A 27785-nucleotide genomic window follows, 5' to 3' on the forward strand; every position below is an offset into this window, starting at 1 on the left:
AGCCTGGGAATGAAATCTCAAAGTGGAGGGGTAAAGCTGTAGCACAGCAACTTTGTGCTGCATCTGCTGGGATGAGCATCCATTGGCATCAGCACCTGCTGGCATCAGCACTCACTGGCATTGTTAAACTTCCCTTCAGCTCTGTTAGGTGCCCAGCAAAGGGGCAGTAGGAGTTTTTGGGATGCACTGGGGGGTTCATGGGATAATGGTGGCCACCCGGGGCGTGGGGTTGCTGCTAAGCTTGGCAGAGTGATGCCGCTGCTCATCTTGCCCTCTCTGTGGGGCATCCCTGTCTCTAGTTGGATTTGACAGTCATGGGAAGTACCAGGAATGTCTTTTTTTCTGTGGCATTTGAAAGAATATACAAATATTCACCAAGACATTTCTGTTTTTTTTCCCTGGGACTTGTTAGCTGCTTCCAATGGCAATAAACTCCAGTTTTGGGTGTTTTGAATTATGAGCAGTGCTTCTGGCTGTGAATCCATCTTACAAGCTCTTTCAGAGGGAAGAGCCTTGCCTAGATAGAAAGACCCAAGTAGAAAGAGGTTTGTGCACACTGAGAAACAGCTTTGTGACACCCTACAGGACACCCTGTCATTACTGTTGATTCTCCTCGTGTCTGCTGGTGGAGGGTGAGCCAGCGCCACGGAGCCCATCCTGATTTCACAGTTCAATGCACCATGTTGTTGAAAGGTGGAAGAGGGCTGAAGTCTCACTGTTATATACCATGTGTCAGCCGAAAGTCCCTCCTCCTTTACAGTGCAGTAAGTCCCAACATCTGGAAGCTCAAGACTCTGGATCCAGGTCCCACTGCAACCCCTGGCAGCCAGAGGAGCCTCCCCCCCAACCACCACCTGGCCTGTGCTCCTGGCAAGCTGGACAAGCCAGGGCCTGGTGTCTGCTTCAGATGGGCTCATCCATGAGGAATCCTCCACCTCCCTTGTCCCACGGCTGGTGACTGCCCCTGTTCCTTGCTGGTTTTTCCTGTGTCCAGTTGCTGGGGTTGGAGGAGTGACACAGCAATTCAAGCCATTAAACCAAATGATCCCTGCAAAGCATTTCACTTCCCTGGGAAGCCCCTGCTCTTGTGAGATCATCTCTTCCCTACCCTCGTTAATTTATGGGAGATATTAGAACTTATCCAAAGGGCAGCGGCAGCACAGCCATGGTTGTAATTTCCAACCCCACCTTTAATTAGTGCTGACAATGGGCTGCTTGGGAGCTGCTGCACAGAAAATCCCTGCCTCAGACCCTCACTTGAGTGACCATGGAAATTAGGGCTGTATTAATATGAATGAAGTTGCATTATGTTCAATTGGGCGTGGAAGCTGATCCAGTCATACTCAGTGCTTGTCCATGCAGTGCCAAAATCGATGCAAAGTCTTGCTCTTGCCAAGGTTTCCCATGGTCAGAGGATGGAGCTGGAGGCTGCCCAAACTTTGGGCACCTCCGATGAGCTGAGCCTGTTGTGAGGATCAAACAGGGGCAAGTGGCCCTGTCTGCCCACCTGAATGCCCCGGGGTGATGAGAGCGCACCCAGCCCATCACCAGCTTCCAAGAAAGACCGGGGGAGCTCCTTGGAGGGGGAATCTGTGGAGCACTCATGTGCTGGGCAGGACCTTCCTCTTTCACCTCGTGTGTGTCTGCAGCTGCCAAACAGAAACGGCTTTAGTTAAACACAGCTCAGCTTTGCCACCAGTGACACGAGACCCCCAGGGTGAGCACGAGTTTCCCAGCACCAGCAGCACCATGTGCTTGGGAGCTGTCCAGCAGCAGTCCCCCCAGGGCTGGATCTCCCCAGGATGGATCTCCCCAGGATGGATATCCCATAGCTGGATGCATGCACGTGGGCAGACACACGCAGGCTTGCGGACGCCCGTGTGCATACACAGGCTGACACTCGTGTGTGAGCACACTTGCACACGCCTACACATGCCTACTTGCTCTTTTCCTGCCGGGGCAGCCGGGATCAGGCCAGGATCTGTTACCATCCCCGCCTGCAGCAGCCACTGGATGGCAGCAAGTCCCCAGCGCTGAGCCAGAAGCAGCCCTCCCCCGGCAGCGGCCTCAGCGCCGAACTGCACAAGCCCAACTGGTAAAGGCACTGCACGGTAAATGCTGCTTCCGTTCTGCCCCTGAGCCTTTGATGCTAATTACTGTAGACTTAATGAAAGCGCACTGGCTGCAGTCCCTGCGGTGGCCACTTGTATAAGCAGAGTGGGGAGAACAGCCCTTAAAACTCAACATATTCTGGGAGATTCCATAGCAAATGTCATCTTGTCATAAGGATGCGCCTTGCACAGAAGTCTGCCTTTGCATGGGTGGACACCTGGGCCTGTCCCCAGGCATTTCATACCCCTCTGGAGCTTTGCAAGAGAAAAGCAGGTCTTGGCCTGCCAAGATGATCACTGGGCTTCTCTGAGAATGATTCCAGAGGACGCAGGATGCTGCTGTGTCAGTTCCAGAGAAGGCAAAGCCCAAAGGGCTTCAGCCTGAGTGGGTGAAGTCTGCAAACATCCGTGCATCCAGTGAAACATCACGGAGATGATCCTGGGGATTAGCCTCATGGTGGGGCACATGAAGAGAGGGGCAAGGAGAGAACAGGGGAAATCCAGGAGGAAGGAGCTGTCAGAGCCAAAGGAGCTGATGCTCAGCTTTGCAGAGCCTCATATTCCCACCAGGATTTTGGCTCCTGTGTGGGCTCGGGTAGGCGCTTTGGCAACGTTCCTCTGGGGATATCTCAAACCCTCAGACACAAATTAACAGGCTCTCATGAACCAAATGCATGTCTGAGGGGATTAGAGAACACTGGAGAGAGCATCACCATCCACAGCTCACGTGTGATGCACGAAAGGGGAGAATAGGCATGGTGCAACCCAGCCCCAGGTGCTGCTGAGGTGGTGGGGCTCTGGCACTATTGTCACTGCCGTGGTGGTGATGGGATAACATTTCCAGTGCAAAACAAGCTGGGCAGCAACCGGCTGTGCAGTAGATGGGCTGCTGCTGGAACAGCTGGGAAGGGCTCATCAGAAAGTGGAGCTGAGCAAAGGAATATGCAGCATAAATAGCTTCTGAGATAGATAAAAGGAGAGTTTGGAACAAGTTTAATGTAATTAAGGGGAATTAGCCATTATGCAATGGTGAGAGGCACACACCTAACAATGCCCTGGGGCCTGTCCTTTGTGTGTGGCCTCTGTGAGCAGAGCTGCTGGTGATGCAGGGCAGGGAGGTGGGAGCAGGGCAGAGCCCCCAGCAGGGCTGGTGCATGCCTTCCCAGCCATGCAGCCAGGCTGCGTCTGACAGCACCTTGGGAGCATGGAGCAGCTGGAGTGCAGAGTGGGAACCAAGGCAGGATGCAGTCCTGTCAGAGCATCATTACCCCAATGCAACCTCCTCTTTCTTCTCCAGAAAGCAACATTTCAAGGAACAGCAAGACTCTAGCACTGGCGTTCTCCTGGGAGAGACATTAAAAGTAGCATGTTAAGGTTTGTGTGGTACAGGAAAGCTTTGTGACTGACTGGAGTCCCCAGGCAGGCTGCAAAGGGGACTTTTCCCTGAGCAAATCTCTTCACCCAACATGGGGCTTCATCTGTTGAGGTGGCAGGGGAGCCCCTTAGAACTGGGGAACTGGGAGGCCTTGAAGGGCTGGTTTTGGTGTTAGCAACTCATCACTACAGCTACTGGTCAACCCTTTCAAGCTCCCTCCCCTCTGTGCTGCTGTGTGCCAGGCTGCCAGAGTAATGCAAGGTCCTTGGCCAAGGTGTGCACTACAGGGCACTGCCAACCTCGGGAAGATGGCAGAGGCCCTTTCCTATCCCAAGGAGCCACTTTCCTTTGGCATTGCCTTGGGAGCTGGTGGTGCTCAGCACAATGAGGGAGGACACCCTGTCTGGTCCGTTTGCCCCATGGGGTAAAAATAGCTCCACAAGGTATAAATAGTCAGCCTGGGTTTTGCTTGACATCTCATGGGGCTTCAGTGTGAGCAAGGAGGGACTTCACATCAGGATGTGACACCAAAGCAAAGGGAAAACCAAGCTGGGCTGGGCTGTGCAGCCATCAGACTCATGCTGCCCTCAGAGGCTTCTCCAGGACAACATGGAACAGGACTGTGTCTCGGGTGGATGGTCCTCTCCATAGTGTGATGGTGTCCAGCCCCAGGCTGCTCCAAGGCTGTGGCCATCCTGGGCTCTGTCTGGACCTCACACTGCTGTCACCAGCAGAGGCAAGCTGAGCCAGGGGCTGGTGGAGGTGCTAGAGCTGGCGAGTTTCATTCTTTGCTCTCCTGCTTCAGAGCTGCTGGAGTTTTAGTCCTGCCCATTCTCCAGCAGAAGTTCTTTGGCACCATGGCCCTTGGCACATCTATGAGTGTTTGATGGGGGTACCCGTGGAGAGGCATGCCTGGCTGGGAATGAAGATGTTTCTGCAGTGTGTTCTTGCTGCTGTGTGCTCACTGCATCTTGTCCTGACTTCAATGGAGGATCTGGAGGCATGAATGGTGGAGAAGGGCAGAAGGCAACTTTATAATCAGGAAGGGGTGTTGCTTGGATACACTGCTAAGCAACCTCAGGGCTCTTCAGGGATGGAAATAACCTTCTTTTCCTTCTCCAGATTTTCCTCTCCATTGGCATCAAGCCTGAACAGTGTGCTGGGAACATTAGCCTGCTGGAGACTGGGAAGCTGCTGTGCAGCTCTGCTGAGGCCAAGCTGGAGGGAACCTGAGGGTAGAGCATGAGAAGGGTGACCTGTGTGACAGCGCATGATGTCTCACAGGGGCAAGGTCTGCCCTTCTTCATTGCAGTGCATTTTGCCCATTAACTGCCAGTGTAGAACCAAGGCAGAGCCAGGATCCCAAGTCCCAGCCCCGTGCCTACACCCATCCTCTGTGGCTCAGCTCCAGCCAGTGCTCACAGTGTAACTTTCAGGTTCTAATTAAATCTCCATGAAACACCCATTTAGGATGCTTAATTTAAAGTGACAGCTCATTAATGTTATGGGCCTTTGCCACGGCTGTTTTATTTCCAACTGCTGTCTGGGCTGCTTGGAGAGCGTGCCAGCCGCTGGCTATTCTCTAGAAGACAGCCACAGCCCCTGAACGTGGCTGGTAGCTGTGAGCCAGGCTGGTGGCCTGTGGAACAAGCCAGGCTCGTCCTCACTCCTGGAGGGAGATGCCCAGAGTAGCAGGGGCAGAGGAAGGTGCTGAGCTGGGTTCTGCCCTGGCTGTGTTGTGCAGTGGCTGAACCCAGCTCCAAGCACCATGTGCCAGGATGGGGCCTGCCCCTCAGGGGTGTCCCTGTTCCTCAAGTGTGACACTGCCTCATCATGGGTTTGACCCCTTACAAGCACCTTTGTCCCCCACTTTGGAGCAGGATTAGGGCCAAACCTTTGCTGTTTCCCAGTGTTGGCCTCCATGAGACACCTGGCTCCACTGCAGAGAACCCATGGCCATGGGAGCTCAGTGGAGCTTTTCCAACAGCATCCCTTCAGCCTGGGGATGCTCAGAACAGCCTACCCTGGCCTCCCTGCACCAGGGGTGTGGGTAATGCTGGTCCTGGTCCATCCAGCCCCCACCCACTCCCAGAACCAGCTGAGTCCATGGCTGGGGGTGCCAGGGCCAGCAGTGATCCCCTTGCCCAGGGATGCTGGGAGTCAGAGCATAGGATGTGCTCTCCCTGCACAGCCCCTTTCCCTGTGGATCCTCCTGGTGCATCCACCACCACCAGCTTGTTTTCCAGGGCCTGGCAGACCTGCAGTCTCCTGCTTTACTGCTGGTGGTGAAGGGCCTGGTATTAAACTGTGGTTGAAAACATGAATCATCTTTCTAATTAAACAGTGTTTCTCTGTGCTAGGAAATCTGTCTCTTTGTCAGGATCTTTGTTTTTAAAGAGGCATAAATCTCAGGCAAGGCTAAAGATTGGCTCCTGGAGCCTTTATCACAGAGCGGCAGTGATTTATCCCGTGCACCCTGGCACCAGAGGAGGAATAAAATTAATAATGAATATTTATTTATAAGCTGAAGTGAGCCCGAGAAGGTCTGAACACCCACAGGAGCAGCATGCTGCAAACTGAGCCTGCCTCAGCTCTGAGAAAACCTTGCCCAGGCCCAGAACTGTCCATCCAGAGAAGTGGACCCAGTCACTCTGGGGGCTGGCTGGCAGCAAACAGACCCATTCAGTGGGGATCATGCACTGCCCCAGCTCACCAGGCAGGTGGGATGGACAGGAGCTGACACAGAGGCCACAGAGGACCAGCTTGCACTGCAGGACACCAGTAGATGAGATGTACCACTCCACAGTGCACTGGATGTGGGATGCAGGCACCCGAGTCCCCATCCTCACCGACCTGGGTTTGTTGTGGCCATAAGCCATCCTTCCTCCTCCCCTGTCACTGTGTAAGAGGGAGGGTGGGACTGATGCTGTCCTCGTCACGGGGCTGTGCTGGAGCCACACTGTTTGCAGAGGCCCCAAGCACTTAAATGTTACGCTAAAACCACACAAAAGCTACTCTCAAATGTCTTCACAGAATACTGGGAGAGATGGAGGATCACACTGGGATGTTAACATCACCATGCTTGTGGCACTGCTGAAATTCCTCATCACAGCAGCAGTGTGCCAAGGCGTGAAGCTGTGCAGGGAGGTGGGAGCGAGGTGCTGCCATCCTTCCCCACACCACGGCAGTGAGGTCCCATGCTCATGGCTCAGGCTGCTCTGCCCAGCCTCTAGGAGCAGCATCACCTCTGGTATTTGTGCCATCTCCTCTTGATGTTTCACTGGCATTTACAGAGGAGTTACCTTGCATCCACCGACCCTTGGTCAACATTGACAGAGCCTGCAAGGAGGGAGTGAGAAGGTGCTGGCAAACAGTGCAATGGGTTCAACCAGGAGGATATTCTGAGCTGCCAGTAGCAGCACCTGAGCAATAAAAGGAGGAGACGTGGAGCAGATCAGGGCAGCAGATACTGCACTTGGAGCCAGATGCTACAAGGAGGAGGAAAGAAACTCGGCGCTGAACTTTCTGCCCCTCAGCCTCCTCTCAAAGCACATTTATTTGCAACCATGTCTTCAAGCCAGCTCAGCAGCACAGTGCCTCAGCAGTGAACTCAGCAGCCATGTTGCCAAATGAATGCAGCGGGCAAAGACCATTCTGAATGCTTGGTGCCTCTCTGGCTGCCGGATGAAGCTGTTCACAGCCTGGGTGCACAGAGGGTTTGTGCTGCTGCTGTGCAGTGATGCAGGACATGTGTCCCAGCTCCGCTTTTCCACCCACAGATGTGGCCCCATTGCCCCAGGGCACCAGTCTGGGTTTTCAGAGGGTGCTGGAGCAGGGGCCTTGCTGCCTCACAGGCTGCCCATGCTGGGGGGCTGCAGGCTCCACCAAGATGCTGGTGGCCCATCCCCTGTGCTGCTGTGACTGTGCCCATCAGTGCTGGGCAGCCTATGTCCCCACAACACCAGGAAGGTCTCTGGTCTGGAGGCTGCTATTCTAAAACCTATCAGCTCCCTGGGGGGGGGGTTAAGCCAGTGACAGGAAGAAAAGAACTTTATTGCCTTGAAAACCCTGCAGCCCCTGGCTCAGCTGTAGCAGGCCTCAACGTGTCCATTGCTGCCCAGCCCCCAGACTGGGGGAGCTACCAGAGAGGTTTGACAACCACTCTTGATGGGTTTAACACGTTTCTTCTCTGGGATACCCAGCTCAGCCACTGCCTCAGACCACATCCTGGTCAGAGCAAACAGATTCAAGTAACATGACCCACAGCTTTTGTTGGCCACTGCTAATAAAAGAGGGGCAGCTTAAGTGTTATATTCACACGGGAGCCTTGCTGTTGTGTGGGTCCCTGTGCCATACCCTATGGGGATGGGGGCAGATGGGGGCAGCTTTGCTGTAAGATCAGTCCCTGTTGGGGGCAGAGCTTGTGCACTCTGCAGCACTGGGGTTGTATCTGCTGTACCGATGCGCTCCCGTCATGCACTGTGGCTCACCCTGCCCGGGAAGGGCAGCTCAGGATTCTCATCAGACTCCCTCTTGCAGTGCAGTGTGGAGCTGGGAAAAGTGGGGCAGAGGAAGGGCACGTTGCTGCTGGAACTGGTCTCCCTGGGCTGCAGCTCCAGGCCCAGCATCCTGCAGCAGCCGGAGGTGCTCGCGGCTCCTCTTGGGGTTGGGGGGATATCAGAAGTACTGCAAGTTTCACATTAATTGTAAGTTCAATGACTGTGTACATGAATATTTAACTAGACACATAGCTCATGAATATGCATGACATGCAAATGCAGGAGGGAGCAAGCAGTGAGACAGGCGTAGGCACAAGCACAGGGGAACACAGACAGTGGGAGGCAGAGCTGGGGCCAGCAGCACCCAGTCCTTGGGGACCCCCATGTCCCTGCATCCTGGAGCACTGGGACCATGAGGACAAGGAGCTACAGGACTGCAGGAGAGAATCTGGAACTGGCAGTATGTGCATTAGGACCTTGTGTGCACATTGGTTAATGGAGTAGGATGTAGGAAGCGCACATGGCAGGAACAGCAGCTTGCAGTTCAAAATCGTCCCCTGAGCTGACCTTAGGTCATCAGATCTGGCCTTCTGCATCTCTTGAACGAGGACATCAGAAGGATGCTCTTGTACCTGCTATGCTTCAGGCCGAGGGGAGTCCATCTCCCTCTCAGTAAAGCCACCCCACATGAGTCTGGCATTCACTCAAAACTGGCTGCTGATGTGCTGAGAGCAGAATTAACATGAGAGCGGCTGCAGTGCAGGTACCCATCCTGCTCAACACCAGGAGCTGCTGAGGGATCTGCACCAGCATGGGTGCGGGTCAAGAACTCCAGAGCTGGGACACATGCGGGAACTGTTGGGGACAGACCAGATGCCCTGAATGGATGTAGGGAGAGGGGGATGCATGGAGGGAGGGAGGAGGGGATGGATGGATGGACAGACAGAGAGACAGATGGAGGGGCTCCCTGTGTGCCTTCCTCCAGCAGTCAGAGTTGCAGCAGGGATGGGTGTGGGAGAGTCTTACCTCTGCTTATGGCTGGGATTGTAGGCAATCAGCATCAGTGGGGCCAGGCTGCTAGAGGCAGTTCCTGGGGTGCTGTGTATCTGTCAGCACAGCTCTTTTTATGATTTGTAATTACTGCATGGAATAGCGTTTTTTTTTCTCTGGCATCAGGCAAGCTGTGATGGTGTGGGGATCAGGCTGCTGCTGCTCAGTGTCCTCACGAAGAACACTGTCAGTGCAGGCCATGGGGGCCAAGGAAGCCATCTGTCGGCCTCCCACCGAGACCCCAACACCACTGGCTGCTGCTGAATGCTCATTTTAGAGGTGGCAGAGATGGCTCCAAGGTTATTCCCGACCTGTAGCCACCAACTCTGAGTTCAGCATCAGGCAGACATGACTTTGGTCATGTTTCTTGGGGTATGTGTAAGGATGGCAGCCAGGACATCTGGCCTAATACGCCCCACACAGTTATTCCAGCTTAATTTGCCTCCTCTGATCCATCTGCTGCAGAAACCCATGTGTGTCCCCAGCACCTCTGACAGTAAAGACCAACACAAAGCAGTCCCTGACCTTCTCTGCTGTGGCCTCAGCATCCCCAGGCTGCCCCTTTGTCATCAAGATGGTCCCACCAGTTTCAACACTCTCACTTTTGGGGGATTTCCTCTCCTTGATGCCGTTTCTTTCTTTCTTCTTCTTTTTTTTTTTTTGACAACTTATGTGATTTTTACATTTTCCTTTCCTAAAACTGAGCACGTGTGCACTGGATTTCTTTGACCTGCACCATCCCTCTGCAGCATTACACCTAATTGTATGGTGGCTCCTGTTACAGAGCAGCTCACCCCGATGCATCCTGACCCAGGCCCTGTGCAGCACTCTGCACCAAGTCCAGGGAAGCCTCCTCCCTTGGGGGTTTGAGACAAGTTTGTTCAGGGATCACCATCTATGTCCAATAACGTTACCTCTGCCTCTGCTTTCCCCTCTCCAGCCTGACAGGACAGCAGTCAGTGGAGTAGCTGGTCTCCTACTGTCATCTTCTACTTGAAATACGCAGTGTCTCTAATCCTAGTCAAATTTCCACATCAGCCCCATCGTTGCTGCAGTCTGGGTTTTCCCCTGAAGGCAACCTGGTTTGTTTTGCCTATTCATTGTGATGGTATGTCTCCCCTGAGGCTTCTTAGCGGCACAAGGGCCTCTGGCTGCATCCACCCCTAAAGTAGATCAGTTTGGACAAAGTGTCCTTCCTGTTGCCTTCCCACAGCTTCCAGCACCCTGTTTGGCCAGCCACTGTACAGCCAGGGCAGCCCCTGCCACGATGTCACAGAGCCTGGGGCAAAGAGCTGGTTAGAGGTGTCATCTTAAGGTCTGTTACCTGGGAACAGCTCCCAGAGCCACACACAGGAACCATCCCACACCTTCTTCTGATCTGCAGGGAGGTCAGCACCAGCATCACTGCCAGAGAAGCATCCCTGTCAGACCAGCATCCCTGCTGGAGCACCATCCCTGCCACACCAGCATCCTTGCCACATCAGTATCCTGGGGTGCAGGGCTGCTCCCAGGCAGTGCTGATGACTTGTTTATGGCACAGAAATCGTTTTTATCCAGGTTGTCATTTCAACCTGGGACCTTCCCAGCAGAAGCTCCAGCTCATTTTGCCACAGCACAGCAAAGTCCTGGGTGAGGCCAAGGCCAAGGGGCAGCTCTGATGTGAGGCAGGAGGTGAGCTTGGCTGTCCAGCAGCACAGACTGTGGAGCGAGTGCAGGAGGGGACCTGGCTCAATGCAGTGGCTGCTGTAGCTGTGAGCAAGAACAGAAGAGAACCCACAAAGGCTTTGAAGTCCTGGACAGTTTGTAATGGGAAAATCCCAGGCTCTGAAGCTTCTACCTATGTTTAGCTTTAGGTATTATAGTGCTGGGCTTATGGGTTCAGAAACTTGCATCCACACTGGACAGCCAGTTCAAAGGTCTTTCTCCAGAGGGAAGGATTAGTTACCTCCCATTCATCTGCCCAGATGCAGTCAGACTAGTCTCAGAAAAGGTCCTGGTTCCCTAGAAAGGCTCGGGGCAGAGCTGCTCTCCTGTTCCTCCCAAAGGTGGGTCAGAGGAACAGCATTCAGTAGCAGCCAGGATTAAAGCAGCTTCGGGAAAAAACCCATCACAAGTTAAAAGCAGCTGCTTCAGTGTGGTCACAGCCCACATTTTCCTCCTGCTGCTAGTCACTGGGGAAGACAAGTGCCCAGGATGGTGTCTGCAGAGCAGCAGTGTTTACAGGGATGGGATGCTGAGCCATGGTTACATGGTCTCTTGATTATGATTATCACATCTGAAGTCATTCTCGGTGGGTCAGGAGGGGCTGTCTGTGGGCGCTTGATGGCTGTGCTGCTTTCCCCCCTCCAGCCCCTGTTTGAGAGGGATTACTTTAGAACACCAAAAGCACTGGACTTGAGTGAGCATCTTATATTCCCTCGTGTTAGCTCTATCTGAGCTCCCAAAGGAGGAATCCCACTCAGAATCACCCTCAGCCCCTGTACTGAAAGGTGTACTCCATGGATCAGATCTATCTGCATCCACCCAGGATCCACAGAGAGATGTGGTGGCCACAGTCACCTCATGGCTCTTGCCATGCTGCCCCGTAGAGGGCCTGGCTGTGTGATCCCACCATGGCCATTCCTGCTGTCCCTCAGACCCTGTCCCTGCCCAGGGCCTCAGGGAAGGTTTCTGGTGGATCATTGTCCAATGGACTCTTGGGTTTGGTCTCAGTATCGCTGTTGCTCTTGCCAGTGTGCAGCATCAAGGCCCGTGTGCAATGTGCCTCTTGGGTTCTTTCAAGCATTCTTCTTCCCTGCACTGTGCAGCCCTCAATAGGAATCCTCCTCCCTCAGAAATGATTTAGTGTCTCTGAGCCTCCTGTTCCCCAAGTGCTTGGCCTCTGGGATCCCTTTTCCTCCTTATGCCATGTCACACACAGCATTTCCATAGAACAACAGGCTTTGAGAAGGAAATAAATGACATCCTTATGCTTCTTCAAGTAACAGCAGTTGCTCCATAAGTGATGGGATTATATTGACTCCTCTGAGGTTTAAAACCAATCTTGAAATGCTGCCACTGAAGCGCAGGCATAAAGGGGGAAAGGCATTTGCATAGAGCACATGCCCTGCTTTGTATCTGGCACAGTAGCTCCTGGGTGGTTGGGGCTGGGGGGACCTTGGGGGTCACCTCATTTGGCAGCGTCACCTGGAGCCCAGCACTGAGCCTGGATGGTCTGTTTGCATTTCTTGCCACACTGGGGGTCTGGCTCACAGGTAGCTCATCTCTTCCCATACAGCTGCTTTCTGAGGGGATGTTCCAGGGGATGCTTCAAGCTGGTCTCCCTGCTTGACTCGATGCTAGGCATCAAATGCTCAGGTACCCTGGGGTGATTTCAGACTGCCAGAGCTTTAATCATTGGCAGAATCAAGTCAGGTTTACAGCATGGGTGAGAGACACTCTGGTCTGCACAAGCACAGAAGCATGTGGCAAGATGGATGTGACAGGGCCTGGCTGCAGCTCTGCCACATCATCACTTCCATTCTGCATCCCTTGGCATGTTTTCCATTGCTTGTACCACACTGTCAGGACCTCCCTAATTGTCTTCCCTCACTGCAGCACCATGCGCAGAGTCCCCCGAGGGGCTCAACTCAGCTGAGGAGGCAAGTACGCATGCTCAAGGACTGCAGGAGTGCCTAGAAACCCCCCTTCCGAAGAGCTGCACATGGGGCAGGGCTGCTCCCTGCTCCAAGAAACCATGCCCAGGAGGAAAGAGCAGGCATCCCATACAACCTGAGCACAGAGAGAAAGGTCCTGCCATGTCTGTAAAGGGGCTGGCATGTGAAAAGAGCACCTCTACCTCCCAGCAATGCCTCCTCCTCCCACAAAGGTCTCTGAGACCTTTCATTTAGGGATGCAGAGCTGCACAGCTCACGCCATGGTCCGGGGTGTCCTTGGCAGGACCAAGGGCCCAGATGCAGGGGCACAGACCCAGAAAGCTGCCCCCAGAGAGCAGGCAGGAGCACCTGCTGCACCACAGGGCTGCCAATGTGGGGCTCGGGCTGTTGTGGGTTGCAGGCGGCAGCAGGAGCATGGGCAGCACAGACGGTCCCACTCTCCTCCTGCTCTCTCCAAGCACCTCAACTCTCAAAGCCACCGGCACGGAGAAGATGGGAAGGTTTGAGCAGACCGCTGCAGTGGGAGGGATGGGGATGCTCTTGCTCAGCACCGAGCCAACACCGGGCAAACCAACGTGGGGAAAGAGAAGCTGAAAGGGGGCAAGGGCTGCATCCACCCAAGCAGGGCTCCAGCGCTGGAGGGATGGAGCCTGGCCCCGAGCAGCCGCAGCCCCTGGGCCAGGCGGGGCCAGGACTCTCCTCCTGCCGGTGGAGCCGCAGCTTTCTGCTGCAGGAGGGGTTCAGGTGTGTAAGCCGGTCTCCCTCGGAAAGGGCAACAAATATGATGGGAATGTTTGTTTCCAAGGAGTCAGCAGAAGTGAAACCAGAAACAAGCAGCGAACGAAACCCAAATATTTGTGTTTTCTCCACGCGGAGGTTTGTTTGTTGCAAAGTAGCGGCCCTTTCCCTGGGAGCCCAGGAGCGGCTCTTCACATGGGAGCAAGGGGAGCGATGCCAGGACCCAGCAGCACAGCGGAGGTTTAGCTTTCAGACCCTCCTGCCACCTCTCCACTATCAAGTACTCCTGCAAACCAGGAGCATGTGGAGAAGCGGTTCTGAGATGGGGCAGCATTGCCAGCGGGCTCCGGGAGGGAGAGCTGTTCCCTGGGACCTCCTCCAGAGAGGGGCTGCTCCAGCTCTGGCTGTTTCCAGTTTTCCTCACGGAGCTGCATGTTCTGACACTTGGTCATCTTGGTCGGATGGATGCTCTGCATCTGACCAGTCACACATGCTGGGTACCAGCTGACAGGGAAACAGAGGCAGCATGGATAGACAGCACTGGGACTAATTCAGGATTCTGGGTTTTAAGCTTTGATGTGTGTTTATTTCCAAAGAATTTGGATTTAAATAAAAAACCCGGGCAGAGGAGAAAATCTGTCTAATTGCAGCGTGTCTGCTCCTTTCTGGTGTCGCTGGCACTGGGAGAGGTTTGATCTTTCCATTCAGTCTGCCTTTGAGACTGCACAGAAAAGGCACACCTCACAACTCCGTATTTCTTAAGCCCAGCAGACGTTCAGGCTTTGGGGCAGCATCATTCGAGGTGGAAGGAAGTCCAGCACCTTTTGCTTGTCCCTTCTGCTGCTTCTCACTGCCCCAGCACCAAGCTATTGGGTGCTGGGCAATTCTCATCTGCTGCCTCAACCAATCTGCTCTCATCTGAGGCCTGTGCTGTGCTTTATGTGGGTTCTGCAAGGCTCCTGCAGCAGAAGCTGAGCCTGTGTGGGGTCTCTGAATCCTGCTTTCAGAAACAAGCTGGGAAGGGATGTGCCAGCCCAGAGAAATCATCATCCTTCCTGAGGCCCTCCATAGCTGGTCTGCACGGGTCACTGTGTCTGCTAGACACAGGAGCCAAGCCAGCTCCATCCCTGCTTTGCTGGATTTCCTGTCTCCCTCTGCTGCTTCGCTTCCCAGTGTCACTAATCCTGGCCAGGTTCAGGATCTCTGTCAGCTTCCAGAGATGATAACCTAGGTGCTGCTTGCTATGTTCACCCATGGCACTGTGTGAGCCTGGCCGTGTGCTGTGTGTCCAGTGCCATGCGTCTGCTGCTCCCACCAACCTTTCTTGTGGATCACATCTGTTTCTCAGTGCTGTGGTTTCAGCAGCCTGAAAGCTGCTGCAGGAGCTGGGAGCTAATGAAAATGCTACCCAGGGCATTTGGCCTCCCTTCTTGTCCAGGAGACGTCTGCCTCTGGCAAACTGGAAGCTGCTTTTGCCTTCAGAGAAGATGCTGCTGAGCACAACCACTCTTGCCTGTACCATCTGGAGAGTGTCACACTGCTGCCCGCAGCAGATAACAGTGTTTTTCTTTTCTTCTCCTCTCTGCTTTTCCCTTTCATCTTGGCTGTTGCAGCTCTGCAGCTTGCCTGCTGTGATCAAAGCCGGTTCAGTGTGAGCTCATCTGCCTCCCGCTTCTCCACGTGGGAATGGGCTCTGCAAAGATGCCCTGGGCCAGGTTTTCTCGTGCTTCAGCCTGGGCAAAGCCATAGTCACCCCTCCTCATTCCCTGCAATATGCTGGCCAGCCCCAGATGCTGTTCAGGGGTCCATGTGGATTAAACCTGCAATGATAAGCTGCTCTGTGATAACTTCTGCTCCTCCTGCAGAGACATGAAGCTCTTCACACCAAGGGACTCAGGCTAAAACCTGCCACCAGTAGTGATCCCATCACTCCTGCTGCTTCCCATGGATGACAGAAGCAAGCAGACCAAGGGGAGTGAGAGGAAGCCAAGCTCTCCTGCTGTTCCAGGCTCCCCTGTTATATCTGGTGCAGGCAAGCCCCTCCCTGTGGGGTTTCCTCTCTGGGTGGGAAACCTCCTCCTGCATCCTTTCTCCGCAGCAAGCATCCTGCTTGGTTGGATCCCATGCTGCTTTCCAGATCAACATGCCCCGCTCCATGTTTAGCCATGGCAATGGGAGCTCTCCTCGGACACGTGTGGCTGGGATCCTTCACTCTGGTTGGTGTTATCTCCCGCTTCCTCCTTGAAATGCTCTTATGTGTTCCTTCTGCCAGTGCTGCCTTCCCACACATCCTAGGAGGGGGGCTCAGCACATTTGCTGAGCACTAATGAGACTTCCCCAGTGAGCTTAAAACCGAGCTGGACTCCCAATTAGCAGCAGAGAAGTGGGAGCAAGCATGGCCTTGGTGTGGCTGGAGCCCACACCAGAGCCAAGGGCATCTTGGGCCTCACTCAGCAGTGGGCACTGGGCAGGGGGTGCTGGGGACCCCTGTGTCAGGGCCCAGCACTGTCCCTGTCCTCCCGCTGCTGCTGGAACAGGGGGGCCATGCAGGGACACAGCGGGTGCTGTGTTTACAGCTCCCTCCATGCCGTTACCAGCCCAGTCCCTTCAGCAACAAGCACAAAGCCACTTATTACATCAGTTAAACATCCATCTTGTTGTATTTTTTAGCTTGCAGAGAAAAACCACCAGCAGTACCAGGAAGGTATCTAATTATAGCCCATGATGGCAGATTTTATATCCCCAAATTGGAGTGTGCTGTATTTAATTCAATTAGACATTATAAAACTCTCGTTATCCCCTTCAGATGTTAATAAACTCAAGAACTTACAACTCACTTTATTTGGGACTCTCCCCACACTGAGCTGCTATTATTTATACATTTCTGAGCTGTTTCTAAACAACAGATTTTTATTACTTTCTGGCCATATGCCCAGAATAGGCAAAGTTTCGGGGGAAAAAATAAACCCGAGAACTTCTTGTTCTTTTTCTCCTTGTGTGCCCTTTGCTCTGTGCGACCGCACAGGCTGTGTCACAAGCAAGGGGTCAATTACTGACGGGGTTCATGGACCCCTCTGGGGGTTCCTCCTGGCTGCAGTACGGAGCTGCAGCATCCTGCAGGCAGTGGGGACAGATGCTGCCCTCACCCCTTCTGGTGACTTTGGGGGCTCTTCCCAGCAGCAAGTGCTCTCAGATCCACTGGGAGCTGTGGGAAGCCAGGCAGGCTGAGGCTGTGCTCCCAGCTGCAGCCAGGACAGGGCTGCTGCAAACCACCCCACTGTTCCCATAGACCTGCTCTGCTAGAAGCCAGGCACGGCTCCACACCTTCTGGGCTGGGCCCCCTCCCTGAGCGCTCTGTCCCTCTGACACAGCAGTGCTGAACCTTGGGCTCTTCATCGAGGTGATGGCTCTCCAGATGGGAGCTCCACAAACCTGAGTCCTGCAGCTCTCTGGGGCTCTCACAGATGCCTGGGAACAAGACATTCGCGAGGTGTCAGAAGAGCAGCTGGCCAGTGAAGCAGCTCTGGCTGCTGCACTGCAGTGTTCCACCAGCCTCACACAGCTGAGGGCACTCAGCACTCTGGGTGGCTCGTTACAGACCCTTCAAAAGAGCTATTTGCTCCAGCACAGCACTTCTTTGGCTTTCCATGTTGTCCTGAGTTGTAAGTCAGTTGTAAGTCAGTTGCTTCCTGATATGGGGTATCTCAGCTCTAGGGGATGAGGGACTTGTGCCAGCCTGTAGTGAGCAGTCAGCATCTCTCGCAAGAGCCTGCACTGGCAAAAGGGCACCCAGTGCCTACAGGCATTGGCAGCACCTTCAGGAGATGCAGGTAAATGTCCTCAAGCATATGAGGACCGCAGTGGGTGGGAGACTCACTCTGTGGACAGGAGGGGGTTTTGCTGTATGTGTCTGGGCAGCTGGACCAGGTCCTGGGGGTGAGGCTGTGCAGACAGCCTCAAGGTGCTGGTTGTGCACCCCAGTGCTCATTGTGGTGGCTGCAAGGGGGGGTCCCTGTGTGCTCCTTCCCTTGGGCAGGGTGGCAGGACACTGTCTTGTCAGCAGAGTCTTTTGGAGCTGGAGCCAGCAGAGCTGGGCTCTGGTGGAGAGCTCTGGGCATTGGCAGCAAACACAGCTGCTGGAGCCAGGATTGTTCATGCTGTCTGGAGACACTGGCTTGGTGGCCAGATCCTGGAACTGGGATGAGATCCCAGATGGCCCCAGGGTGGGCTCTGGGGTGACTTGAAGCAGGCTGGGCCAAGTGCAGACAGTTGTATCCAGCAAAGCTCTTGCTTTTGCAGGGTATGGTCCCTGAGGTCTGCTTGGGCTTGTTGCATTTACTGGTGGGAAATCAGGGTGAGCAGAGCAATCTGTGCTGGGAACCAAGGGCAAAGCCTTGGGGCAGCTCCCTGCCACCTTCACTCCGACTCACGACACTGAGATATGTCCAGTGCTCCTCACATGTGTGCCTTGGAGCTCACATCTGCCAGTGTAAGCAGGCAACTGCAGCAGGAGGAGTCCTGTAGCTGAGCAGTAGAGGAGGAGGAGGAGGTGAGCTGGACATGCTGTCAGACTCATTTCTGGTGATGCTTTGACTCTGAACTGTTTCTACTTTGGGATGAGAAGTGCCAAGCTGTTTGCTTGCAGTACGGCACAGGGCTGCCTGGAGACTTGGGAGCTGAAAGGAGATGGGAAAGTCAGAGAATTATTTTTGTATGCATGCTCTTTTCTTTTTAAAATCTTTTCCCAATTCCCCTGAGGCTTTTCAAAGTGGGAATCTGTGCACTTGTGTGGCAGCTGCATTGACTGGCTCTGTCATGTTGATAACCTGTGTCTCGGAGAGCTCGTTGATGCTGAAGAGCACAACTCATCCCAGTCCCAGGCCCACTTGACATCTGCTTTCAGGGATGTCTCCTAAATAAAAGCTGACTTGAGCACAGGGGATGGGATACTGAAGAGTGGGAAGAAGGTTCGTCGTTAGAGCAAGCTGAAGACCCAGAATAGGAATAACAGCATTTGCTGAGCTCAGCGAGTAGCATTGGACAGATGAAGAAGTCAGCAAACAGGAACCAAGACAAACGTCAGGGCTGATCCAGAGCCAGGGCTTGGACAGCTGCATCTGCACCAGCTCAGGCTGGCAGAAGTGAAACCAGGAGCATGGGAATGATGGGTATCTTCACATCAGTGCTTGAAAGAGGGAAGTTCTCTAAACTGGTTTTGATTCTGGCTCCATAAGAGGACTAGAGCTGAGCAAACTCCCCTGGCCCCCTGGTTCCTTTGATGAATTCAGACAGAGATTCTGCTGGAGATTATCAGTGATGTGGAGAGATTCCTTCATTATTAATTATTCAGTGAGCATCTCGCTGCACCAGCGCTTCTGCTGCTGGGCAGTTTGCAGGCCCTATGCTGGCATTTGTGTTCCCTCCTCTGCAGGGTCTGGGTTATCTGTACCGTGACTTCTGCCGAGAAGTTCATTCGCAACTAATGGCAAATCAACAGGAGTTTGTACTTGAGCTTGTAGCTTTCCTTCAGGGTTTCTCACATGAAGAAGGTGTGACCAAGTGGACAATGTGTGTGACAAATGGCTGTGGAGCTGAGTGCCTGCGCCTGCCCCAACTGACAGGCTACGGTGGTTTTCTGGAGCAGGAAAACCTGTCTTTACAAATATTTCCACACCTTGGGAAAGAGCTAGCAAGCTGGGAGAGCAGTGCGGGTCTACCTGGGATGCATGGGTTGAGGGATTTTTAAGTGCTGGTCTACCTGGGGAGGGTTTTTCCCCCTGGCCCACTGGTTAGTCTAATAAAAGCTGCTAGCTGGCTTTTATATGCATGGATTAAGGGATTTTTAAGAAAGCAACAGAAAATGTGTGCCTTGGCAACAGTGATGGTCACATTGCACATCAGTAGCATGACTTTGAATCACAACGTCTCCACTGTTTTCCATTGCTAGATGGACTCAGGGGCAGCCTCAGAAGCTGGCACCACAGAACCCACCTCTGTGTCCCTCCTAGGCATCCATCCCCACAGTGTGTGTGGTCCAGGCATGGCTTTTGCTTTGCTTTGCAAAGATTTCAGCCTGCAGCCAAATGCCCACAGTGCTGGTGAGAGTGGCTCATGGGCACTGATGTTAATGTGGCTAGGACAGGCCACCAGCACCATGCAGGGCTGCAGCCTGCCCCACACTTCATAGCACAGTTGGAAACACTTTGCAATGAAAGTAAACCCCAGTATCTTCTTTTGGTGTCTGTGTGAAATGGAAGCCAGCTCACGCTCTATTTTTAGCCTCCCCATAACCAGCCGTGTGAGCAGGCAAGAGGAGCAGCATGCTGATGAGGAAGGTTATCCCACACCGAACCTCCTGCAGGCAAGCTTCTCTTAGGGGGTACCAGCAGCCTGTGCAGGGGGGTCTCCCACCCCTAGCAAAGGGAATGCTCTTGGTCTTCCCTTGCTTATGAGTAAGGAGTTCAAGTCTGCCAAAAAGGCTGGTGTTGAGATCTGGTGGTTCCTCAATAGCATCATCCTGATGGAGCAGAGCAGCCCACTGTACCTGGGATTCATGGATGTGCTTGGTCTCCCTGCTGACTTGGTTTTGCTTTGCCTTTGTCTCAAGGTTGTAGGTGAAATTCCCATTGTGAGAATGAAGATGAGCCCCCATTTGGGAAGGCAATGCTTCGCAGACAGTCCTGGCCCAGTGAATCCTCCTGGCAGAAGATGACAAGACCTGAAGCATGGCTGTGTGGCAGGGAAGGGCAGCACTTCACACTCCCTGAAATACACTACAAAAGCAGGAATAAGCCTGACCTAGATACATGAAATAACACGGTCCCTGGCAAAGTGCTGCAGCACAAGTGAAAATTGAACATTCATCAAAACCCCAACTCGCTCACTGTCCACAGATACACACAGCCTGGAATGGGACAGGTGCAGGGGTGGCATGGCATTGGCACAAGCCACATCTGGCAATGGCATGGATGTGTTAAATCCTGCTGTCAGCCAGGAGCAGGGGTGATACAGGTACCCTCCTCTGGCATTACCTGGTCACAGTGACAGGTCCTGCCCTGCCTGCTGAGAGGGATGTGTTTGTTCCCTGCTGCACTGGAAGGGAACATATGACCTCACAGGTCTCTGCAGGGTGGTCCAACCTGCAGGAAGGTGCTGATAGTCCCCTGGCCTGGAACTGCTGGTTAGCAGTGCTGCTGGCATGCTGTTCCCAGTGTGGCATGAGGCTGTGCCTGCTGTGTTCACCGCTTTGGGGCCCATCTTGGGCTTTCTCTCCCCTGCTTTGCAACAGTGTGTGCTGGAACAAGTCTGCTTGGGTACTTTCCTCGTGCCCTGGAGCGGATAATGTGGACCAAGGAACACGGAGGTCTCTGATCCTCTTGCCAAGTGCAGAACATGCCAGGGCTGGCACAGCCCGTCAGGCAGGCGCTCCTTGGTAACAGCTCCTGCTCTGGCACTCAGGCACTGCCTCACATCCCCACCTAGCACTGGGGGAAATGCAGTTCTCTCTGGGCACTAAGGACTGAGCACACAGGGTGCTGCACGGGGGCAGTGTGAGCAGGGAATGGGAGTGGGAACCCCATTTGGGAAGTGCAAGGGATCAGTGCAAGACTCCCCATTCCCACCCCACAGTTCCTCTGCTCCAAGCACAGTCTGTTTAAGCAACTTCAGTGACTCGAGCAGCTTCAGACCTCTCTCAAGCTCTGCCTCCTCCATCGCAAGGAAGTGGCAGCTGCTGGATGTCTGCCTGTGACATTAATCAGAGTGGGAATGGCAGGCAATCTGTGAGAGAGACAAAGGGGTTTATAGCTCAGCTTAAACCTGAAGTGTTGAAAGGCTCTTCCAGACTGTGGCTTTCAGAGATTGTGACCCCTGTGCATTTAGGTTTCCAGCACGTGGAGGATGAGGGAGCTGACAAGTTCTGTCTTGATCCATTACTCATGTTGTACTATTGATGCTCAGGATGCAGCTGAAGCTGTTGTCTGGGGCTGTCTGTGCTACTTGCCATTAGCAGAGCACAGTGGCAATCGTCTACAGCCAGACCCCATCCCCACAGCAGAGAGGATTTGCTCTGCAAGTCCAAGGCTGCAGCTTGAAGGGCTGGTACACAATTGACAGCTGCTTGGTGGCTGCTCCAATCATCACCTGAATGGAGGAGATAATGAAAATGTTTGCCTGATCCCGCTGATCCTCATGCCAACATGCAAACAGTAGCGCCAGTCACTCCAAAACTGTGTTCAGCCCCATCCTGGTGTGGCTGTGAGCACTGAATATGCTGCACAGTACAAGCAGCTCTGTGAGGAGCTTCCAAAGGTACATGGGAGCACGCAGCGCAGCAGCCAATGTGCTGAGAAGCTCTGCAATAGATCAGAGCTGTGCTCAGCACCCTGCTGATGTGCTGTGTCCCTGCTGGCAACACATGCTGCAGGTTTCTTGCAAGATCTAAGCTGGCAATGCAACAGCCCTATGTAAAGGGGGTGCAGCTGGAGACAGCCAGAGGTGCAAAGCACAGAGCCTACATATTGAATGGGAAGATATTTGAGGGGGGAAATTGTCCCTACTGGAAGTGTTCTGGGACCCACACGCATGAAAGAGAAGCAAACAGGGGCTGGAATTTATGCTTGTGAGCTCTCATTTGGGACTCCAGGCAGAGATACGAGCTAATGTGAGTCGTAAAGGAGAAATATCTTCAGTCATGAACGAGGGGCTGGGGAGATGCTGCTGCCTCACGTGCCCATCCCTGTGGATGAGGAGTTTTGCAAGGCCCATAAACATCAGTATTGTTGCTTTACAGCAGGGAATCGGAGTGTTTGAAAGAGATGTGATGTGTGAGAAGTTGCTGAGCAGCATCCAAACCTCCTGCTGCAGATGGAGTTCTTTGCTGAGTGCCCGGCGGCATCACCCTTGCTTGCATGGGTGCCCCATTGCCTTCATGCAGGATCAATGTGTCCAGCTCCAGTATGCTCTGACCTATGGCAAGGACCAGTCTGGGGGCTGGTGTGTGACGTGTGGGAGATGTGGCATGCCTGAATCCTGGTCCCACTGCAGCTCCAGGCTGTTTTCCGCAATGACACGGGCAGGGGGAATGCCCTGCACAAGGGAGAGCAGCAGGACAGAGAACAGGGAGACGGCACCAGACCATTCCATGCATTGTGCAACACCCTTCTGCCTGTGAGGAGCTGCTCCACAGCCCATCCCAGGCCCTGGGCCACCAACACAACAGCCCCCAGACAAGAACAGCCCCCAGGTGGTTTTCCCAACATGGTGGCTGTTGGCTGCCAGTGATGAATTCACCCAGGACACCAACTTCCCCTGTTCTGGGGCTGCTTTGTTCTTCTCTGCTATGACTCTTTCCCTAGTTAGGGAACCAGAAGTATGATTCTAATAGATTTAGGCTAGGCTCTGTGTGTAACACAGGGGGGAATTTGTACAGACAGATGAGCCTTAAAGCTGAGGAGCAGGAATCAGGCATCTTCGCAAGAATTCTGACCCAGGAAGGCTTCGGTCCTATTTCAAAAGAGAAGAGAAGGAGAAAGGGAGGAAATAACCAACACATGTCTTTTAGAGCTGCCAATGGCAGATTCCCTGAGGTGACCTAGCTGACAATCCTCCTGTTCCACCTCTGACAGGTCCCTGTTTCCAGCTGACCATCAACACCAGTGTCTCCATGCTCTGGCACCTGAGGGCTGGCACACAGGTGGGGGGACAGTGGGATGTGGCAGGACAGCCCCTACTCTCCCCAGCCATTTGCTGGCACAGGTGTCTCTGTAATGGTGTTAACTCTGACTTACTGAATGATTTATGGCTAGCGACGGCTTCAGCTGGGCTGGGAGCTGCCTGCTGCAGAGCTCCATGTAGACCCAAAGGCAGCTCTGAGCCCAGTGCCCGTGTGTGATGCTTAAGCTGGGGGGTCTTTGCCATCCTGGCATGCATGGGTTAGTGTGAAGGCATCAGCCATGTTGTGTCCTTCCCTTCCAGTGTTTTTTCGGGGGGATGCACCGACAGATCTCCACATCGTGAGGGCTAATTTTATGTCCTCTTTCACATTCCCTTGGAGGGCTACATTGGCCTAAAACTGTGTTTTGATCAAAAGGCAACTGAAAAACTTGCAGAAAATCAGTCCAGAGCCTTCTGTGTTTCAGGACTCTGGTGTAGGGCCAGACCTGACATCTCACGTTGTATCCATGAGTACCTGTGGAACACTGTGCTGGTGTCATGGAAGTAACTGTGCAGGTTCAAAAGCACCCACTGAGCACAGCACGGGTCCATTGGCACTCGAGGTCTAGTGGTCAACAGCCTGTGTGATGGCGTTGCCTGGTCCTGCAGCAGGAGGGTCCCATCACTCCCACTACCATCTGCTCTGGGACCACTGGTCTAGTGCTGGACTTGAGTACAAGCTTGAGGTTGCTCTCCTCTATGGGAGCAGAGGATCCTCTCCTGTGCAGGAGATCACAGCGCTTTTTTCTGTTGGGTGACAGGAGGGCCTGGCCGGGGAGCCTGCACCCTCTCTGCCAGCAGGAGAGAACCAGGACAAGTTCCCCCCAGGCTGCCTGCTTGGGCAGCACAGGGGAAGGACACCACCTCCCAGGCACTGCTGGACATAGGTAGTTACAGTGAGCTCCTAGCATCAGTCCTTCTTCACTGTGTTCCTGAAACTTACCCAACAAAAGAGGCATCTTCTAACATGCACCAGAGTGCATGAGTGATACACAAACATGATGTGATGACAAGGGTGAGGAGTGGCAGCATTCCCAGTTATCCAACAGGCAGAAGAGCTGCCTGCAGGGGCTGCATCCAGGAGCTGTGGGGAGCTGTCTTCAGTTTTGGTCCCCACTGCTGAGTGGCTGATTGCTCAGCACTGTGGAGCACGCACATCCTGCTACATGCAACCAGTCCTGCAGCATCACCCCCAGTTCCTGTCCTGCTGAAGTTGCAGGGCATTCGCAGATGCTGTGAAATCCTTGTCTAAAGGATTTCATCTGCTCAAGGGGAGTCATCCAGAATGGGCCACAGCTGGGCACCTGCCCACACAGCAAGGGGAAACTGCAACATGCCAGAGCACTCCATGTGGGCATGCGTGCTGCTCCAGGAAAAGTGGCTGTTGAGCATCCCCTGCCTTGAGGGGAGGATGAGGAGAGCAGGGTGGTAGGCCCTCATGGAGACACAGGTGCTGGAGTCAGCTCCTACCCTGGGACGTGTGGTTCACTCCTCATTTCCTCGCATCATTCACAGAGGTAAATGCACCTTCAGGAGGCCACATCCAACACCCCTCTTGGCCAGAGGCAAAGCAAAGCCATGGTCTATTGTGGTGTGGGGCTTCTCAGGGCTTTCTGACCCCCACATCTCCCCACATACAACCAGAGCAGGTGTTGAGAGGGAAAGTGATACCCAGGGCTCACCGCAGCAGGACTGGATGGTGCTGGTGACTGGAGGTGCCTCGCCAGCCATGAGCTGGCGAGTTCCTGGGAGCAAAACTCCCTGCAGGCTGTAGGTTGAGGCCAGTTTCTGGGTCTGGGAGGTGCTGCAGCTTGACCACCTCACACACAGCCAGGCCCTGCAAACCCCATTGGGTCCCCCTCAAACAACCTTTGGCCTGGGATCCATGGGACATCCAACTCCCCACTGGGTGCAGGAGAAAAGAGAAGCCAGAGCCTCAGCCAGCTCATGATCCCCTTTGGGTCTGCAGATGCAGGGTGTGAGAAAGTCACTCTTCTGCTCTCATGCTGGGAAAGACGGGCCAACTTCACAGGGGAAAAGCTTCTGCTTGAGCCATTTACATGCTGGATCTGACCACTGAAAATCAAAATACCTCGGGAAAGGAACCAGCTGGAGGTGGGAGAACCATGCATTGATGCACAGGGACTCCATCACCTGGAAAACACAGAACTTCCCTGTACTGCCATAGCTGGTGCTGGGAGAACATGAGCAGGGTTATGTATAGAGGCTTATCCGTGTTTATGCCCAAATTCACCTTGTCCACCTCTGCCTTCCTGGTACCAAGCTGCTGACAGCCCGGCAGAGCTTCAGGATGGGCTGCAGGCTTTCCCGGGAAAACACGCTTTAAAATCCTAATTGTGAGTCTTGTTCTCATCTGACCTACTCAACACCACATGATCCATAGAGCAAATTATCTGGGTACTGAGTAATTACAGCTTAGTGCTAATAAATGAGCATCAAACTCGTAATTATCTGCAGAAGTTACTTGATGAATGGTTTAAAGAGCCCCACCATGAATCCAGCCACATTTGGCAGGAATGGAAGGCTGTCCACAGTCGGGGGGGAGGTGAGCTCTGGCCCTTCCATTACCATGTGAGGGTGAGGTTTGTGCTGCCTTCTGCCTGGTGGATTCTGGTGTGCATCCTATTAGGCCTCCAGAGAGTCTTACTTCCTGGCTCCTTCAGAGCCCACCACGGCACTCTGGGCATGGGTGCTGACAGCAGATCTGGTACATCCAGGGGGAGTTTTGCTTCCTGTTGTGGACAGAGAAAGCAAGAAGGAGAAATCCAAGCTGTGTTTCTGCTTCTCTAGGTTCCCAGACTGGGGATTGTTTAGCCTTTGGACAAGTCTCTGGGGCTAACTGATCAAGGGGGAATGCTGTCAACACCCTCACAGTGATGTGCAATAATGTGCAGTGATGGGATCTGGAGCAGGCTCAGTGCATGCACCCGCCTGCTGACACAGTGAGGGGCTGCACCACACCTCTGCCCTCAGCCAGGGGCAGCTGGGACCCCACTGGGTCCAGCCCCAGCTCCAGCCATGGGACAGGGCTGGGAAAAGCAGCTGTGCTCCCAGGAGAGTGCTCTGCATCACCTGATGTGATGGGGCTTCTCAGCTCAGCTTCAGCCCCTTTCCTCTCAGTGGCACCTCCCACCCCCCAGCCTGTGCTCTGTGCCCAGCCTCAGCACACTCCATCCCTCCAGACCACGCTGGGTTGTGCTGCTGCTCCCATTGGGACAGGCAGGACCTGGTAGCCTGTGGCCAAGCTTGGGAGCTCCCTTGCCCACTGCAGCCCACCAAGCAGCACCCTGAGGATGCAGGGAGGTCCTAACCTCATGCCCCCCTGAGCAGTGAGTCCCTGCTGGTAGCAGGATCTTGCCTGGGCACACAGCATCCACACTTTGAGCAGCATTCCCTTCCTCTGGAATTAGTGGGAATCTGTTTTCCAAGCCCGTAATCCTCTGTGGTGGATATAAAGCTGAAGAAACCCACCCAAGCTACTGCAGTATGTGCAATTCAGGTACCTCCATGGCAGTTGCCTGCTGCAGGAAGTGTTGTTTCCATATGGAAATAAACTGAAAATGATGATTTCCCCCCCTTGCTCTGTTAAGCCACGTGCACCACAAAGCAGTAACTCCTGGCTGGCTGAGGGGTGCCCGGCAGTGCTCTTCCACTGACTAAATGAAAAAGCATCTGAACCAGGAAGGTTCTCTGAAGGTCCTTGTAGCCCTGATTTGTGATTGTTTATTCCCGGCAGCAGAGCAGAATCCATTAAAATGGATGTGCCTGTTATGGAGCACATTTCCCTGCTCCCTGCAAGGTGCAATTACAATAATGAGCTGCACGAGAGTGAGACCAGCTTTCCAAGCAGCAGGTCCTGTGAGCAGCTCTAGCTCCACACACCAGGGTACGATGGGCACAAGGGTATGACAATGGGAAGGGCCCTTTCACCTGGTCAGCACCATCCCCTCCCTCCCTCCTCCAGTCCTCCATGGTCAGCAGGACCTGGGGACAGTGTCAAAGCACCCACCCTGCCCATCGCCTTCTGTCCAACAGCACTATGCTGGAGGAGCTGGAGGCTGCTGCAGGGTCCCTGCCTCTGGGGCATGTTCTCTTTAAAAGCTCCCATCCACGTTCTCTTTGTGTTCATGTGCCAGAAACTCACCCGGCTTTGTAAGAAGGTGAGATGTGAAAATGCTCCAGGAACCGGAGCTTTAAAATCAGTATATACATGCTCTGCAGGACCCTCATGCTGGCTGGAGACAGAGAACCCTGTGTAGATGCACACTGGTTTCACCTAGCAGGAGCCTTCAGGAAAGCCAGGAGATAAACCACCTCAATGATAATTCTTCAGAGCTCTTAGATGTGAAGTTTTAACCTTCTGTCTCCATCCAAGTTACAAACATTTCTGTTGTGCTGTGTCAGCTGAAGGCACCGCTGACTTTCTGGGGGGGATCCGGGTGCTTCATCACAGCAGGATCAGCGCTGCTCTGCTCCCATCTAACTGGGGAAGGAGAGGACCTGGCTGGCTGTCAGGTCTCTGGCAATGGAGATTCCACCACATCCCTCACTGAAGTGCTTGCATAGCATATCACCCCACAGCGAGCACTGCGTGTCCTGTTTCTCATCTGAATTTCTGGGT

The sequence above is a fragment of the Melopsittacus undulatus genome, chromosome 6 (assembly GCF_012275295.1).
Source record: "Melopsittacus undulatus isolate bMelUnd1 chromosome 6, bMelUnd1.mat.Z, whole genome shotgun sequence".
NCBI classification, from domain to species: Eukaryota; Metazoa; Chordata; class Aves; order Psittaciformes; family Psittaculidae; genus Melopsittacus; species Melopsittacus undulatus.